Source organism: Passer montanus, unplaced genomic scaffold, assembly GCF_014805655.1.
Source record: "Passer montanus isolate IOZ18808 unplaced genomic scaffold, ASM1480565v1 scaffold23, whole genome shotgun sequence".
Lineage (NCBI taxonomy): Eukaryota > Metazoa > Chordata > Aves > Passeriformes > Passeridae > Passer > Passer montanus.
Window position 1 is genome coordinate 1,111,953 of NW_024366926.1, and position 15,066 is coordinate 1,127,018.

At 38.3% G+C, this 15,066-nt stretch overlaps 1 protein-coding gene across 8 annotated transcripts in view; it reads right to left on the reverse strand.

The window, feature by feature from the left end:
- MAPK10 (mitogen-activated protein kinase 10) overlaps window positions 1-15,066 on the reverse strand; it is a 147,075-nt gene that overhangs the window by 86,823 nt on the left and 45,186 nt on the right. For 5 of the 8 annotated variants that reach the window (XM_039710616.1, XM_039710610.1, XM_039710608.1 and 2 more), the window contains one exon: window positions 9,411-9,567. The exons of the other annotated variants lie outside the window; for them this stretch is intronic. The gene's annotated coding sequence lies outside the window, so the exon portion shown is untranslated. The remainder of the gene's footprint in view (window positions 1-9,410; window positions 9,568-15,066) is intronic. 8 annotated transcript variants of the gene reach the window in all.

The window sequence follows — 15,066 nt, forward strand, 5'->3', positions numbered from 1 at the left end:
CAAGATTTTTTTATTTTGATGCATTTTTCCTGTTTTGGCATTTGATTTTAATCCACTTTCTCTTTCTGAGTGAAAAAGAAAAAGATAAAAAATTGAGGTAGCTGTCTCAGCACAGCTGAATAAAAAATTCTGCTCTCTCAGAACTTTGTTTTTCTCTATTAAAAAATAAAATCAATATAAAGCTGTTCCTTGGATAAAATGTCAGTGGTAAAGATGCCTGAAGGTATGTACTGAATCACATCAAAACTATTTTTAATAAACTCCCAAGTCAACCTCCAAACCTAATTCAAATTCAGTTACATTTGCCTTCAACAAAGATGTCCCTGGCAATTTATGATGGGTGAAAATGACCTATATATTATGAACTAAATAGAGAAAAATACTTGATTACTGTCTGTATCAAGCAGTATCAAGAAAATTATTAGATTTGAATAGAACATATATTTTAAATTTGAATAGTTTGGAGTTAATTTCTGATTAGTTGAGCTGTATGGCATTGGATCTCATTTTTACAAGCTGCTCTGTTACACATGTTAACCACCCCATTAATGAAGGGTGCTTGTAAAAAGAATTAATACCCCAGCCAAATGCAAAATTCAAACTTTGGGACAAATGTATAGAAGACCAGGGCATTTAGATCCTGTTATAGATCCTGTTTCAGGGTACCTTAATTATGTGGTACTGCACTAAACAGCAACTTCTGTCAGTTTCATTCAATTTAGGGGAAAAATTGACAGGTTTGGTCTCTTAAGAGGAAAAAATTTTGCAACCAAAATAACATTTAGCCATGCTTTTGCTTATTTGATAAAAATTTTATTACATTCTCCCAATGCTCATCTTTCCTGTATCAAAGTACGCATGATGGAGATATGAAAAGCTGTTCAGGACTGTGGAATAACTTGCTCAGCTGCAACATCTGTATTTATTCAGCACAATTTTAGAAGGGCTGAACAGAGCCAGCTAAATCACACCTCAAGGTTATTCAAGAACAGAGCCAAAAAAACCACTCACTTGGAAGGGACCTTAGGACTCCTACAATCCAAACTTTCTAATCAAAACAAGGACAGTTGCTTCATTTATTTGCAAAGTTAGGGTGCTCAATCCTTGCCTTGGTTTGTATTTACATGTTTGTAAATACATATTGTATTTACATATAGTTGTGTGGCTGCATACAGTGGCCACATAACTAAAAACACTCTTACTCTAAAAAAATGTAAGAAGATTAGGTATGGAGTGCAAGGCTGCAGCCATGTGCAGATTACACTGTAAATTCTGCAGCTACAAAACAGCTTATTTCTCAAACAACTAAAATACAGATTCATTTGCTTCTGAAAAGCTCTTCCCCCTTCTAAGCTTTAATATTTGCAAATTTTAATTACTCCCATAACAAAACACTATTAGAACAACTCATCTCCAGGATGCAAGCAGGATTTATTGCAAAATCTCTGTAAACTGTTAATATCAAATGGCAGTTATGTATTGTTTCACAAAACACAGAAAATATTTTGATACTTTCTGGCTGCTTTTGATTAAAACCCTAAATTTATGAGAAAAAGAATAATTCTTAATGGAGTAAGAAAATACCCTGTGTTTCTGATGATCAGTAACTGAGAGGAAAGAGCAGCTTGTCTACTGCTGGGCTGTAGCCATTCACCTATGCTGCTGCTGTTTAGAATGTGTCACACTAATGTAGAATGGCTAAAGAAAGAAACAACGCTTTGGTTCAGGCAGATACAAACCCAGCAAAAGTGGGTGTTTCCTTGCTTCAGTCTATAGATAATGCTGGGTAAAAGTCCTTCAAAGCATAAGGGATAATAATGATAATTATTTATGAACTGAATACGGTTAAATTTCCAGTGTCACAAAACAATGGGAGTTGAGCTATTTAAAGAAAGCATATCTGCTGCTGCCAAGGAGTGCTGCTGCAAGTGCCATTTGCTTTTCTGCATGCAAAACCAGAAATACAGTAGGTGATTAATGCATAAATACAGAATCATGAAGGCTACTGTTAGTTTCCTATTATACAGATAACTGCAAGCTGCAGTTAGGAAAAAACTAACTCCATTAGGAAAAAAAATTCACAGTCCTGTGAACTTAGACTGGACAGGTAAGGAGTGATCAAAACCAAGTCACGTTCCCTTTAGGTTCTTATATAAAAGTAAAACAAGGAAAAGCATGTTAAAATACAAAAGGTAATCACCACAAGAAAGTAATTTCTTTTCGTTGGTTCTCTTTGTTCTGTAGCATTGGAACAAAGTGACTTTATCAAAGTCAGGGGATAGGAATTTCTTGGGTAAGGAAAAAAAGGAGCCAAAGAGGCAAAGTCTGCAATTTTCTAGACAAATCATCTGGGAAAAGAAAAAGCGGAACCCAAACCAGGCTATTTCATAATTCTTCCCTCCTCATTGCCTCTAAGACACAGAAACACTAGCTCATACATCTTTCTGACTGCAGGGAAAGTCTCCCTGCTATGGGTAAACAACAATTTGGAATTGATTTTTCCAGGCAGAGGCTCACAGCTCCACTTCAAAGCATGGGCACCCTCAGAGTTAGACAGAAATGCTGGAACTGATTAAAGCAGAGCTGAAGCACCGGCACTTTAGACAAACAGGTGACTCTGCCTCTCCTATTCTTGGGTTGCTGAGGAAAGTTTTCTGAAATATTTGACTCTGCTAAGGAACAAAGGTTGAGAGACAAGGATAAAAGGCTTTAAAAATCTGCACAAATATAAAAGGTCCAAGAACTCATATGAAAACAAATTTTTCACAGGTACTGGATGTACTCAAATGTGACATGACATTAAAAACTCTATTCTTTCTTGTATCCCAGAGCTGGGAAAAGACTCAAACAGCAACAGCTATGGGTGTCTGGCCCAGTAAGGCAAGGGGGCTATGGACAATAAAGGAACAAGCTTAATTTACCTGGTACACCAGACAGATTGAGGACTTCTTTCCTCTCCCCCAAAACACTAACATTAACAAAGTGAGGCATACCCCAGCAACAATAAGCTGAGCATCCTTGAGACAGTCTTTGCCACCAGCACTCTGTGGTGAGTAATGCAAGGAAGCACTAGGGGAAGAAAGACCAAAGGAAAACTTAAATGACAAACTTATGTATTACTTTGAAAGAATTTAGACTGGACTACCTAAGTATCACAAAGTACAAAGCATGAAAAGGGTAAACATATTTTACATGAATACTTATACTAAAGAATTTAAGTACAAGAACACAACCATATCCTGCTTTTGACTCCCTAAATATAAGTGAAAGAATAATTTTCAGGCTCTTCCTTTTAGAACCTTCTTATGTAATTTTTTTAATACTACAATCCACAGGTTGCTCTTCCTATGATTTTGGCTTCTTTTTCAGCTGTGACTTAATTACAAGAGCTCCTCCACAGGTAGAAACCTTTGGACATCCAAAGTACTGAGCTTTCTTTACGCTCCCAAGAAAATAGCAAGACAAATATCCTTCATTCTGTCCAATTTTTCACACTTCATTAGTTCTATTCCCTATAAATCATTAGCCCATCTGCCGGATACTCATCCCAGTCAGATTACAAGCTTGGAGTGCACAAACACTGCATATTCTGCAAAGGTTCGTGCACACAAGCCATCAGACCAGTAGCAATAATAATCACACCCCTTACATGTGTTCATAATGCTTATGGTCATCTGAAGAAGAGCAAGCTCTTAAGGGAGACATAAACCCAAATGCCCTTTTTGTTCTAGGAAAATCCCAACCATTTAGTGTGTGTGCCCAAGGCATAAATGCTTCCTAGAGCTCCCATGGGGACAGTGCAGCTTTGCATGAGTCTCAGTGGAGGCCCACGCTCATAAAGCATAACACAGCCCTTGCACAATCCCACTGCAGCACTGGCATACACTGTCCTAAACTAAAATGTAAACATGAATGAAAAAAAGTAGAACTCGGTCATATGCCAGAGCTCTAGAGTTTGGGATTAAGGTTTCAGGGCTTTACCATTTTAGGGTTTGGTGGTTTTGGGGTGGGAGCCTTTATCAAGGGCTCAGCAGGGGATCGTTTTCTGTCTCTGGAACATCTGTTGGCCACTAAAATCCCAATTACACTTAGCTTTTTCTTGCAGCAGGCAAGGAATTATGCACCACAAGAAGGCAATTGCAGCTGGAGTGAGTGACAGACCAGCAAATGCAAGGGTAGCTGAAATCACCTCCTCCTGCTTTTATACTTCAACTGCAAATGAAAACTCTCCCGAACTGGGCAGAAGCTACAGCACCTTGCTTACTTTAACTCTGCTGCTATCTTCTAGACTGCTAAACAGGCATGAAATATTATTAAAAACATGTATGCATAAAATACATAAATATAAAGAATATATTAATATTTCCTTGTTCTCTTGAACCTCGAAAAGGCCACGTGTCCAGAAAGCACAACCAGACAGCTCTGCTGCCTGCTTTTCAGTGCCAAGCTGAAAACACTGCATTGAAAGGCACTAATTCCCTGTATCATAAGTTAGTTTGAACCTGCTTCCTAAACAAGAGCAGATGCTCAGAGAATCAGATATGACTGAGCCTAAGTGTTTTCCAATATCATTTCCAGCTCACATAGACACTAAACATGAGATAAATCAACTTAAATCCAACTGGCCTGACATCACTTGCAAGGAATTACCCCACTGTTAAACAGCTGATGGATTCCTCTTCTCCATTTCAAAAAGATAGTGTGAGCTACTGCATCATGCAATGAATGCCAGCCACAAAGCTGCTCTGCACAAAAATTACTCTCTGTCCATGAAAAATAGCTGAATTTAGACAAGAAATTTTCTTCATGTGGTTTCCAGCCTCCTGTAGACTACGGGATAGCTTTCACACCCTGTGCTACATAAACCCCTTGCAATAATGTGCATAGTAAATGTATTTCCAAGGTAATTGACTGTTTACTGCAAACTTGGTGATAAAACCACACATTTTAGACCTCTCCCCTCTCCAAGTACAGTGCACCATACAAAAGTAGCATCTAAATGTTTTACAAAAATAGGTTCTTTTGTAAAGACCTCAGGAGTTCCTCCACACATTTGACAGATAATAAAACAAAGGCACTGGAAAATAAATTATATGTTCACTCAGTCAGGAATAGTGTCTTGGATGCCTGGCCTTAATCCACCTACTGAAAATTAATATAAATAAGAAAGGTCAAATTCCTAAACTAAACAAAAGTTAAGGAAGACTGTGTTTCTGTCAAGGAAAACCTAAGAGAAACTCATCCTTGTTTCCCGGAAACAAAGTAACAAAATCCAATTTTGCTTGCATAGCCAAGTGCTTTCCTTTTTTGCATTCCTTTTCAAATCCAAACGTACTGGAGCAGAAATGAGCAGCTGAACAAACTGATATATTTCTCTGTGAAATCTTGTATTTCTGGAATTGTTTTTTCCCTAACTTTTTTTTTCCTACTACACATTTTTGGGTTTTGGTGTGAAATAAAATGGATACATGAATAATAAAAACATGTTTCATGTTCTTTTGAATGGCAGGGAGTTTTAACTTAGGCTGGGCAGAAATTTGTGAATGATGATGGGATACAGGAAAAGAAACATGACATTTCTGAAGCAGGATGAGCCTTTAAAGCCCTTGTAAATCTGGCTATAAAAGTAACCATGCCCCTACCTCTCTTCATGAGTGTACAAAGACTCTCTATCAGTCATTCTGTGTTCCCCTGATCCTCTCTGTCCTCAATACTCTGTTCTTTAGGGCATGACAAAGAAGGAGGCTGAGATTTTCTGTAATTTAAGTACCTACAACTAGCAATACATAAGTTGGATTCTTAAAAACAAACGAAAGATAAAATCTTACACCAGATTTGAACCTCACAAGAAGGTGTTTTATAATGCTGTAATTTTTAATCTCAATAGCCCATCAGCTTGAATAACAATCTTGAAAAATGCATTGTTTATCAAAGCAGACGCTGCTTTCACAATATATTTTGTTTGTAATGCTTTCCTTTGGTTTTTGTTTGAAGTCGGAGGGTTTTATGTAGTTTTAGTTGTGGCTAACACTAAAAAGGTCTTCTGGCTTTTTTTGGCCTGAGCTGACCACCTATAAAACTTCTTAAAAGTAGAGTTCTAAATGTATGCCACACCTTTCTATATCAGTAATTTATCCACTGAAGAAAAAAACCAACTTTTATTAGGCATGTTTGCATTATGAAAAGAACTTTGATATAGTAACACTTCAGGATACTTACAACAATAAATAAGAACTGGCCAGACTGGTCACCATAAGATGCTTGAAATCTGGTTAACCTTCACTACTATTTTCTTGGTCCAAACTTTATGTCCAGCTACCATTTGTTACCTAACAAACCCTTTTGTGAGTTGTACCAGCCCTCCTGCCTTACAGCAGAGCACATCTGAAAGGTGCCACATTGAACCAGGGCAATTCCAGTGAAGGGTACCTGTAGGTGACTGCCACAGCACTGCAAACTGGACAGGCTGAGACAGCTCCTATCCTGCAGCACCTCAGGGTAAACTCTGCCACTTCTGCAGACATTGCTAAGCAGGATGAAAGTTTTAGCTTTCTCTTTTTTCCCCCTAATGGAATAAAGCTTGTCTGTTTGTCCCTCAACACTGAATCACTTTTGGAAGCGTAATTAATCAGGAGCAAGAAACAGGGAGAAAATCAGGTTTTAGTAGTTTAACTGTTCATGAATTTGAGTGAATTTATGGGCATCTTGTCCTCTATGATATTTAATGAGTTCAACAAATTCCCTGCAGTAGATGTCTGGCGAGCCACAATGTTATAAAAACATTTCATCCCTGATTTACACAAAAGGGGTGAAAACTGAAGGAAGGCATTTTATAGCATTGTCGATTTTCCACAAATATACATAGATATGTGCATTATACACAATAGAAACAAAACTGTTCAAACGCTTTCCAAAACTGAAGCTCTATCAGCAGAAATGCCACACTGAACAAAACAGCTGGGAAAATGCTGCCCTGTTCTTCTCATGACTCTGGCCTATTTCTCTAAATTACAGGGTCAAACCTCTGCAATAAAGAAGCATCACTATTAATCCCTTGTGCCAGCTGTCTTTACTTTGCTCACACAGGGGCTCCGTGCCCCATGCTATGTAATTCAAATAAAACACATTATTTGAAAGAACAAGAGGGAATAATTTCAGCAGATTACTCTGAGTTGCAACTGATCCTACCCAAAAACTGTGTTTCAGTTTCCTCTCACAATCTCTCAGGCTCTCTGATTAACAGCAACATTTTATCTGCAGGTAGTATGTCTTCATAACTTACAGCTGAAGATACTAATTTTGAAAAAAAGAAGGTTCAGGAATATTGTTATGCTCTGACCATGCAAATTTGTGTCTCAAGAAACACCAAAAAGTTCTAAACTGAATGGAACAGGTTTGGCAGACTAGGAATGTGAAACAGATACATTTTGTGAATGACAGGATTTCAGTATCCAGTACAGCATATTGGAAATATTCCTGTGCTGAAGTGTGATTGTTATCCTCAGTTCTAAGACATAAAGAATTTGCACAGTTTCTGCACACTTTAAGATATTCTGAGACATGTAAGAACTGTTTTTAAGCTATGTAAATACTGACTTCCTTGGAAATGTAAGCCCTGTACATCTAGCCAACAGAGACTGTGGTCTCAGAGAAGAGGACTCATTTTGTTTTCTATTAAACACACAGAAACTACCAAAAATATACAAGAAATAACTTCTGGGGAGGCATGGAGCCTGTGTGCTTCGGCCTTAATCTTCCTGTCTTCAGCCATAAACTGCCAGCTCCACCATTTCGGTGACTTCTTGCTGTTGGTTTGTTACTGGGAACGTTAGAGAACCCTGGTACTGAGCAAGGTTTCACTAGACACAAAGTGAAAAGGGAACAAAGGTTTTTTCTTGTACTAATCTAGTCAGAACATGGAAGTCTTAATAAGCTCAGCGTGGGTCTGTCTTGCATTTTGAGTTGCCATCAGCTCTTCCACAGCACAGACTCATGAGCAGTTCTGTCTCTTCTCTAACCTCTCCTGGACAGGTATGAACAGACCTCAACATCATCATGACAATGTTGTTCCCATCAAAATTAATCCTGGTACAGGCTCTGCACTGGTGTTCCCAAGCTGACCTGAGAGGGACTCCAGGCAGAACAGCTGGAACTGCATCAACACCTCCTCTCCAGCAACAGCCAAGCATGGTTTAATGGCAGATCATCTTAACATGACATACTGGGCACCCAGGAATGGAAACAGAGTCATAGAATCATAAAGGTTGGAAAAGAGCTTTAACTTCAAACATTAATATGCTCATTTATTCCAATTTCCTGTGCATTCACTTAACATGCAGCCAACAGTTGTACCTCCATTAGGATCTGTTCCTAGGAAACTGAGTTTACCCAGTCACATCCTATCATGAATTTAATTGACTATGTTGATCAAACTAAAAGGACCACAAAAAACCCCAAACAAGTTAAACTTAAGTAAACCACTCACTGGGGTGGAAAAAAAAGTAGGCTACATAAGATACAGAATGCTTTGTGATTTTCTGCAGCTGTTCTCAACATTGCTTAGCAAATTAATTTAACACAGAATGTCATTCAGAACTATTTTTAGTCCTTCTTGGTGTTTTAGCACATTATAACAATTAATCATCTTTTATTAATTCATGGGCATTCAAATATGACCTAAGAAGAGTCACATTTTATTGGGTACTGCTAAATCATGTTTTATATTAACATTTATGCTATTATTCTACTTAGTACTACAAATCAAACTACACAGAGAATTTTGCAAGCGTATTGAGACCTTGATTTTGGAAAAAAAACAAATACAGGCCTAAAGGGAATATGAGGATGTGCAATATTCTCTAGACCACAGAGGTAAATACGTGCATAAGGCTTTGCATAGGATACACAACTGCATAGTCATTCTTACAGAAGGGAAATAATATTTAGAATTAGATTTAGTGATGAAACTTCACTGTAAGATATGCGGCTAAATAGGTCAGGTCTGCTTCCCCATTCTGTCCAGGCTTAGAGCTGTCATCTATACCTATATATTTTCATTCAATATTTTTTCCAGGATTCATTGACAGGGCAAATCAAAACCTGTTCTGTCCTAACACAGACAGGCATTTTTCATAAATGAATCTACAGTCACAACCAATTCTCCCTCAGAGGAGGCAGACTAAAAACAATGTCTAAAACTAACAAACAGAACACTTTTAGAAAGTGTTTCTTTTCCAGCACTAGTTTTTTTCCTATTACTTTGCATGCAATTTTTACAGTATGCTCATCACAGCCTAATGCAAACATTTCACAAACACATAACATGTCCTAGTAGTCCCCTTATTTTACAGGATATTTTCCTTTTTATTAAGCTTGTTTCATCAGTAATTAGGTGGCTTTAGATGCCTTACCAGGGATAGGATAGTCTGACAGCGAAGTTTTACATTTTGTCCAGGTGACACACTTGTAATTGTTCTCAGGTCTTCCTGGGGAGAGCTGCAAATCTGGGGAGCACTGCTCAACAAATGCGGTCTGTCCAAGTTTCACCTCTGTCCCAGTGGAAGACAGCTGTCAAAGGATTAAAGACAGGCAGGGTTAAGGAAGCCTCAGCTGCTCTGAGTTGGGTCAGTTAGTGCATTTTGGGACTGTTTGCTCCATTTTACCATACTCCAGGTCAAAACAGCACAGATACCGAGTGGTCCCTTTTCTCTCATTAGAGTAGCTAGGTTTTTTTAAACCCTCTTCAGCTTTTCCAAGGTCAGTCCTTTCATGTACTGCCATAGTCTGTTGCATTAAAAAAAACCTGGAGATCACTGTGATGCCTTGTGATAGGCAGATACCTGTGAGTGGCAGAGAACATCTCTGTTGCTACTGGCCTTTAGATACAGAGAACTCTTCAAAAGGCAAATAAACAAGAAATACATTGTTCCTTAAATGTGCCATTAGACAAGTTTAAGAAGTCCACATCCTGCATCTTCTTTCTGCACAGACTTGAAGGCTTATGTGAAAAGGACTACTCCAGATCTGGAGAAATAAAGAAACTTTCTGTGAGAGGTAAATTAAAACCACCAAAACATCAGTGTTGAAGTAATCGGGAGTGGAAATTTAAGGGAGGAAATCAATAAAATTTTATCAGCTGCATATCCTTGAGGAGAGGGTAGATTAGAAAGATGTATTGCTGTCCACTCTTTAGGAATAATACTGACACTTCAATTTCTACCAAACTCATGAAATTACAAGAGCTGTTTACCAACCTACCTGCCAACTATACATTTCCATCTTTCTCTTTTGCCTTGCTGTCCTGAACTGTAGCAGGTCTCATAATCTATAGAGCAGGGGAGAGAGGACAAGGGCAATCAATAGCCTTGCAGCTTCTCCCATTTACTCATTCTACAGGATGCTGAAATGTCACTTGCATGGACGGCGTGGCAAAATACACCCTTCAGACCACCACAGTGCACATTTACCTCCAGGTGTCCTCAGGTTCCTACAGAGGCTTGTATTATGTGCCACATCTGATTTAGGATACAAACTTCAAAAGGAGCAAACAGTTGTTTGAGGCCTTTAGGACACCCTTACATGACAGTGAATGACAGGATTTGTACGTTCAAGAGCCTCAGCATCTTCAAAAAACAGTATCAATGATCATACTCTGCTTTCTACACAGTCAGGCATGAGTAAGCCCATGCCACAAACCACCAGGCAAAGTCAAGAGTAGAACAGAAGATCAATAACTTTTCCTTTCCTTTTTTTATCCTCTTACAGGTGATTTTAGATTCTAATATTCCTGATAACAGCGCTATAAAAAACACTGCTGAGGAAGACACCAGTAAATTATCCTATCTATATTCTTGCCCGACAGCAGGATCAAGTGTAATTATTTCTGACAGATATTTTCATAACTTGTTCTTCACAATGCAACATGTCCTTGCAATTTACATTACAGTCAGTGGAGAATTCCTGTTTACAAAGGATGGAATCTGTAGCATCAGAAGAACACTGCTCAACAGTATGCAAGCTTACAAAGATATGCAAGAATTCACAGCAAATTTATACACCAATTTAATTGCTGGTAGAAAGGTTATTCAGGGTTTATGACCACTCCCATGATGTTTTCCTCCAGAAAGTCTGAGAGTTTTATCTGTTAATGAAGAGTCTGTGTGTTTAGTATCCTCTTGTGTCAGTTGCTTTACACATGCCAAATATCATCTTAAACAGCCACTGCATTTGAATTACCCTAATCTGATGAAACAGGTCTAATCAAGCTGACCAGAAGAGGGCAATGAAATTTTATCATTTGCCTCTGTTCCTTTTACAGTGTGTATTATTATAATTGTATCTCTGTATAATCCAAACAATGCCCAAAAGCTGCTCAATTAAAATGGTGGTGGTTGACTTTAAAGAGAAGTTCCTACCTCAAAGATACACCAAAAGACAAATAAATTCATATTTGTGGGTTACTATTCCCACATTACTGCAGAACAACCTAGCCTGTAAGTTGTACAATGGCCCATTCTTCTATGAGACATACATCCATCTGTCATATGTAAAACAGGATTTCCCCCAAATTAACATCCGTGTAGTACCAATCAAACCATTTTACTGGGTTGCAGAAAGGGCATAAGCTCTGGACTAATCTTAACATTTCAATGAAGTTTAGAAATTAAGCCTATCTCATTTAGTAAAACTGTCTTCAGACATAAAGAATCAGGCAGCATTTTCTGTCAAACTGATGTCTGAAAGTGAAAGTCTGAGCACATAGCGCAATGTTTGGGATTTGGGGGGGTTGGGGTTTTTTGGTACACAGAGTTTACCTGCATCCTTGAATGGTTAGAGAAGATAATCAGATCTTTTTCTAGTCTAGCCAGCATGTGCTGTTCAATAGCTAATTACTCCTGAATGACATTCAACGATGACATAAAAAATAAATTTCTATCCTATTGTTAAGCAGGATGCAGTTTATCAGTCCATATGGTGAGAGAGACGTACAAACGAAATTCACAGAGGCAGCAATAATGAATGGGATGTTCAAAAAGCAAGATGGATGCTTCCAACTATCAATCAGAAAGGCACATTATACCAGTCACAGAAAGATGTTTCCATTTCCAAGACCTTTTAGTGCATTCGTGCCTAGTCCTAGCTGCATTTCAATGAAGATAAAAATAAAATTACTTGTACACTACAGCAGCTCCACAGCAGAAGCACTTCCATTCGTGGGAATGGAAGAGACACCTCCTGAAGCAGAACTTCTCAAAGACATACAGAGACAGCAGGGCACAAAGCAGCTGTTGCTGCTGACAGGATGAAAACTGAATGTGCTGGAATTCTGAGTTGGAAGAGGAGAAGGGAAAAAGGAGAAAAGGTATGTGGCCTGTGCAACTCCACAAAATTTATCACAAGTCATCCTCAGATAAATTTCAAGGCTGTAAGGGGAAGGCCAACACTACCAGCAAAGAAGTAGAGTTCTGTTGCAATTATAAATAATCCTCAGCAAAAGATATGTTTTAATTATTTGCTTAAATTCATAGCATGGTGTAGCCCTTCCAACTTCAGGTGTGTGCTGTCCTCCAAAGGACATGATCCACTGCCCAGCAGGGCCAGCCTTTGCTCACTTCTCCTATGTCTACAACAGCTATTGCTGACAAGTCTTTGGTAGCACAAAGTCCAATGGCATTTGTTGCTTTTCTCAAAGATTCAGATTAAGAATTTTATCTTTCATTTAAAAGATGTTTTTCTTCCTCATAGTTGCATAAAGGCCACAAAGAACATATTCAATAGCCTCAGAAGGTCAAAAAAGAAAGATCATACAGATTTTAGAAACAAAATGACTCAGTAATCTCTTCCAACTTCAACTCATGATTTCTGAGTACATGAAAAATTAAAGGCAGACCTAGGCATGAGCTTATTTAACCAACATGTAGCCATAAATTCAAATAATTTCTTGTCTTTGAAAGATGCCTTCCTCTAAGACCAGTCTTTAAAGGAAACTAGCAGTTCCTGCAGTGGGAGGAAAAGCAGGTTCATTGATGACTGGTGTCAGTCACTGCTAATAAAGGCTGAATCACCATACAAGATTTGAGTCCAAGAAAAGGTATGCCAGCAGGGTGGACAATTAATCTGCTGAGAGAAATTACCACTGACACAAAATTCTGCAGCATTAACTAAGGGTCAGCTTGGTGTAATGCAGAGCCAAAACACAGACAATATCTCATCTACACCGTGACCATGAGCACTGCACAGCAAACATTTTTTAAAATCTTGTCAGTGTATAAATCTACTCCAACCCTTATGAATACATTCAAGACAAGTACATTTTGTGCTACTGAAATCTTCTTGGCTTAATTTGAGAAAAAAATGCACATGTGAAGGAGCAACTGCAAGGCACTGCTCACTGGAGAGGATTTTATTCGCCAGAAATTGCCCCAGTGTATCAGAGACACTTTGTAACAAGATATTTCAACATATTTGTTTTTATGCAAACATGACCACATGACACAGAAAAACAAAAAAGTGTAGAGAAAAGACACGCACAAAAAGTATAAATCATTCTCAATAGAGAGAATTGACATCCAGTTTCTCTAGACAACTTTTCAGTTGATGCTGCAACAACTGATTAGAACACAACTTGTACACTGTCCATCTAATTGTCCTCCCAAATGCTGGCCCAAGTCAAGTATCCAAGTAGCTACTGAGGTGAAACTTGATGATCAAAACGACTGCTAAACATTTAAGCATGAACCATAGAATCCTTGAACACTTTGGGTTGGAGGGAACCTCTAAAAATCATTTAGTCCAGTCCCCCTGCTGTGGGGCAGGACATCTTTCATTAGGTCAGGTTGCTGAAATTCCCATCCAAGTGCCTACGTGCACTTCATTTCAGCCACAGTTCAACATGAAGACAGGCTGCCTTTCACAAAGATGGTTTCAGTGATGTGTTGAGGACATTCCACTGTCCTTTTCAACTCAGATTACACAGGTGCTTTCTCTGTACAGTGGGTATTATCCAACACCTTTGAGTGCAAAATCCCAGTGCCTTAAGGAAGAAAAGTTGTGTTTTGAACTGGAGTAGCAAGACAGACAAAATAATTCCTTACTAGCCAACATATTTCTCATCAGCCAGGGCATGTGGGTGGAAAACAAAGCAGTGGGTCCAACCACACAGATTGAACGACGAATATATGCAAAAATTTAACACCACTGGGTGTTTAATTATGATATTTTTTCCTCATTGCACTGTAGGTTTGAATCCATGCTGTCACATTTGCACCTATTACCTCTCATGTGTACAATAATGTAAACCCTCTGCATGAAGTTGCTTTTAATGAATCCAAATCAATCACTGCTCACTGAGGAAACACTGAATGGCACTTACTTAAGATGAAGACTGGAACAGTTTTAAGAGCTGATAGCTGGGCCAGAAGGGCAAAAGGGAGAAAGACAAAAAGAGAGAGAGAGATGGACTCTTTTTGCTTTCTTTCTATGGCACTGTCTTAACCAGCCTATTTTGGACCACACTGCTGTGAAGCAGTTAGGTACTTCTATCACTATGCAGAGTTTCACAGTACAATTCTTTTTGTCACAACCATTACATCTGTTAAAATTACTGCAAAGTGGGTGTCAGATATAATTCTGAATTGCTCTGACCTGGAGAAACTATGAAGCACCTGGTAGTGCAGGTTATACAAGAGCTATTTGAATAAAAATTGGACAAAATGTTTGGAAGCTATTCTTGACAACATCAATAGGTCATGTTTATAAACCAGTACAAGATTTGAATGCAGTAAAAAATAGAGCTGTAAAGACTCATTAAAGATTGTATTTTGTTTGATTTCCAAGAGGCAATCACACACCTTAGTTTTGGGCTGAGAATATGTGGTTTGGTTTTGGACAGAAAATCCTTCTTTTAAAAATAATTCAAACACTTTTCACCAAGGAGAAAAAATAAGGGAAACTGAGGTGGAGAGGTTAATTTCTGGGAAAAAAGTGCATTTTACTACATTTTTTCTTTGGTTAGTTTGTTTGAGGTTTTTAAATGAACTTAAAACAACAGCATAAACCTTGGATTCC